This window comes from Echinops telfairi, unplaced genomic scaffold (genome assembly GCF_000313985.2).
Source record: "Echinops telfairi isolate 266 unplaced genomic scaffold, ASM31398v2 ScPeMD7_7469;HRSCAF=8507_1, whole genome shotgun sequence".
Taxonomy (NCBI): Eukaryota; Metazoa; Chordata; class Mammalia; order Afrosoricida; family Tenrecidae; genus Echinops; species Echinops telfairi.
This window is the reverse complement of record NW_022111373.1, coordinates 119,835,786-119,839,769: the sequence shown is the minus strand read 5'-3', so window position 1 is coordinate 119,839,769 and position 3,984 is coordinate 119,835,786.

The following is a 3,984-nucleotide window of genomic DNA, read 5'->3' as shown; positions in this document are numbered from 1 at the left end:
AGGAGTGCCAGGAGCGGTAGCACTGCCAGCTTCCCTCAGCAGGGGCGGTCTCCTCTAGGGAAAGCCTTCCCTGTGGCGGGAGAGTCCGTCTCCTACATCTAATCCGGCATCTCTTTCCAGCTTGCTGCTCTACATTGCTACCCCGTCCTATCCTACTAGCGGCCAAGCCGACTGTGCCTGTACAAGGAGAAATTTCTGCCTCAGCAGAAAATTACCCATGCAGAAAAGCTGAGATGCTGACAAGCTTTGGCCCTCGAGAGCTGCTTTGTCAGGATCTTTTTTACCGTCAAGACGAGGCTCTCCACCTCTGACAGAGCAGAGCTGACTCCTTCTCATTAATACTATTGTTTTCAAGAAGGAGACTTTACCATGTACACCTTGAAGCTGCAAAGGTCCTGAGCAGTGGCTGCTGCATCCCTTAGTAATCTGAGCCTGGCAGCCGAACTCTTTTCTGACTATCCTTGATGGGACTCGGTGGTGGGTACCAGGGGCCTGGCAAACATGTCATTGTTGATTTTGTTTTTGTGGTTGACTTGTGACTTTGGAGAGTCCTTGTGTTGCATAGTAGAGTGGCCCCGTGGGTTTGGTTTGGGTTGAGGCTGTAATCTTCATGGAGGTTTGGGTGGCAATGGCCATACACAACTCATAGACAATGCTCACAGGGTTTATTAAGGACGTGACTAGCTTACCACGCAGGGGATAAGGGCTCAGATACCGTTGTTCAGTCAGGACATGCTCCACGTTTTTTTCGGGTTTGCCATTCCCGTTCCAAGGGGCTTGCCCTTCTTTTTTAGTTTTCCCTTCAAGGCATTCAGCTCAGACTTCATGGGTCAGTAGACCCAGCTCCCTGAATGAAGTGCCCAGAGGCAACCCCGTCCACATGTCAACCTCCTGCCCCAAAGCACTCAGCTTTCCATGCTCCATGGACTGGGAAGTCCATCATTCCTGTTGCTGCTGCTTCTCTGCCACTCCTCAGATGTCACCTCTGTCTTCTGGATCCAGTAGGTTCCCTTTGCAGGGGTCTCAGGGTCCAGAGGTTGTGCTCCACTCCTGGTTCTTCCTGGCAGTGAACTTTGCCCCTCCTGCTTCTCAAAGGACTCACTTCATACCCAGCAGGATGGCGATCACAGTGAAGCCTGTCACAGTTATTCCCAGGTGAGTCCTAGCGGTGTCTTCCCCCACCTTCTTACCAGGCCCCTGCAGGGAAAGGCTATTGGTAGGAGTTACAGAGACTGGCTGGCGGAGCCACATTCAATAATCCACTGCCCCTGCGCTAGCTGAATGCAAACCACTTGTGCAACTCAGGGACCTTCACAAGCTGTTAGGAAATGGCAAGTGATGGGAATTTTGCCTCTCTTTTTTTTTAATTTTCCACTGTGCTTGTTTTGATTTCTAGGTCAGTAGGTTTCCTTCAGGGAGCTTGGGTTTTTCATTAATAGAAAAAGCATAAGCCTCAGCCAAGGCTTTTGGCACATGTACAATCCATTGTAGGAATATCCTACGAAAATCAATGTTGCTTGAATCCTGTAAAGCACCTGGCCACAACACAAACAAATAAACAAACAGTGCACTGGGGAAAGCCAGGCCCCCAGCTGTCCCTCCTATGTGGGCTGAGGGAGACCGGGCCTCCTGGCATGTTCCTGGGTCCTGCAGCCCTCGTCCCACCTGCCTCCAGCATTGCACAAGGTGCCCATTAGCCAGTCCCCGTGTGGTACAGATGGCCAACACGCCCAGCCGCTTCCTCAAAGGTTTGGAGTTCAACCTCATCCAGAGGCACCTCGAAAGAAAGACCAGGGGGTCTACTTCCAAGAATGGAGGCAGCGAACATGCTACAGATCACAGGGCGGCTCCAACGCCCATGGGGCTCCCCGGGTATCAGAGCCAACACATTGGCGCCTGGTTTTTATTTCCAACATTTCTTTCTCTGGGGACTTCTCTCTTTAGGAACAAGGGACACAAAGGCGGTTTCTCGAGGGAACAGAGGGCAATCTAGACAGCATCTGCGACTGCATTGAGCTTTGTGCCCTTGTCTCTGTGGGGATCATTCCCCTGGGAACCAGGGCTGTTCCTCAGCGGACAAAGGTGTCTGTGGCCCAGAAGAAGAAAAGGCCCGGGCTTGCTCAGGCTGATGAGCGTGGGGTATTGCTCTGCTTCCAGCATTGAGAAAAGAGAGCCAGGGCCATTGAGGCCTCCTGCAATGGGAGCCATTGCACCTGGGCTCCCGGCCCCTGACTGTGGTGTTTATCAGAAGCACCTGGGTTTGGTTTGCATTGGGAAGGTCTGCGAGGGCTCAGCTTCATGGTGCCCCTGAGGAGAGGTCCACGTGGAACACACGTCCACTTGGATTCTGAAAAGAAGGGAACTCTGCTCCATGTCCATGGTCCGAGGCCTCATTTAGCTGGTCCTCTGACCTCGTCCTTGCCCTATGTTACTCACGCCTCCAACCCCCAGCTCCTGGATCACGCTCCCCATCACTTTCCTCCCCTCTCTGCTCTGTGGCCATCTCTGCTCCCTTCTTGGCTCAGCATCAGTGTCGCGTCTTCTGGTATTTGAACCCTGCTAATCTCTGGTTCAGCTGTCAGTCTCCTCCCGGGGTCCTCCCATCTGAAGATGTCTCTTCATTCCCCATCCTATTCTGCCGTCTTCCCCAGGGGAGCCCAGGCAAAAATAGAGCCCTCTGCCCTCCCGAGATATACAACGGCAGCTGTCTGAGACTGAGTGTCAGCATTGGCCCAGGAAGCACCAAAGTGGAGACCGCCAGCCTTCTCCTAGGCGGGGACATCTACAACGGCATGAGCGAAGAGAGAGTAAGAGGCTTAAACCAGCATCACTCCTTCCCCAGCCTGAGTCAGCTCTGCCAGTTCCCTGGAAAGCTGCAGGCAGCAGTGGACATGCATCATATCATCATGTTGGACCTGATGTATGAGACAAATCCATAGAAACTCATATGTGTATAAGAGAGAGTTTTATTTAAGGGGTAATTGTACATTAAGAAAACATCCCAATCCAGTCTAGTCCCTTTAAGTTCAATATTAGCCCATATGTCCAATACCAATCTACAAAATCCTTTTCAGACTCATGAAACGCATGCAATGGTGCTGAATGCAGGACGATCACAGGCCAGTGGGTAGGAAGTCTGATGATCCAGTGGATCCTAAGCATCTCAGTGCTGGTAGGGGTCTCTACGTGGCTTCTCTGGCTCCAGAGGTCTGGTTGCATTAGGGTAGGTCCATGTGGCTGCTCCAGCTCCCAGAGTGTAGTGCCATGTGTCTTGTCAGTAGAGCATCATCTCAGAGAGCTCAGGGAGTTGGAAGAGAGTCTCTCTGCTTCCAAAGAGGAAAAACCAGATTTCCCAGAATTCTCAGGAGAAAGCCATGGCCACATGGCTATGATCTGATTGACAGACTAGACTCCATCCCTTAACTTTTAATCCTCTCAAGCCCTAAATTGACACCAGATTATGTAATTACCACATATAGAGTAGGATTCTCCAGGACACAGATGCTGAGCTGGAAATTTGTATATGGTAAGTTTATTAGAGGAGGAGTAGGCATCATGCTTGTTAAGGCAGAGGGTCAACTCAAAAGACCCTCCACAAGATGGACGGACGCAGTGACAATGGAACGATGGTGAGGATGGCACTGCTCCGTTCTACTGCAGACCATCTACAGTCAAGAAGGCTGAGATCCTCACAACCGAGCCAACAGGCAACATCATGATAAATGGAGAAAAGATTGAAAGTGTGAACAATGGGCTCAAGCAAAGGAACAATTGGGGGGCTGGCACAGGACTGGGCAGTGTTTTGTTCTGTTGTGCATAAGGTCGCTGTGGATCAGAACGGACTCTATGGTGCCTACAACAACAGTGTAGAGCAGAAATGACGCTTCAGAAATGACTCCAGACCAGCCGATGCAACCACGAGGTGTCGAAGGGATCAGGTGTAAGGCATCATCAGAACAAAAAATCTTACCATAGTGAATGATG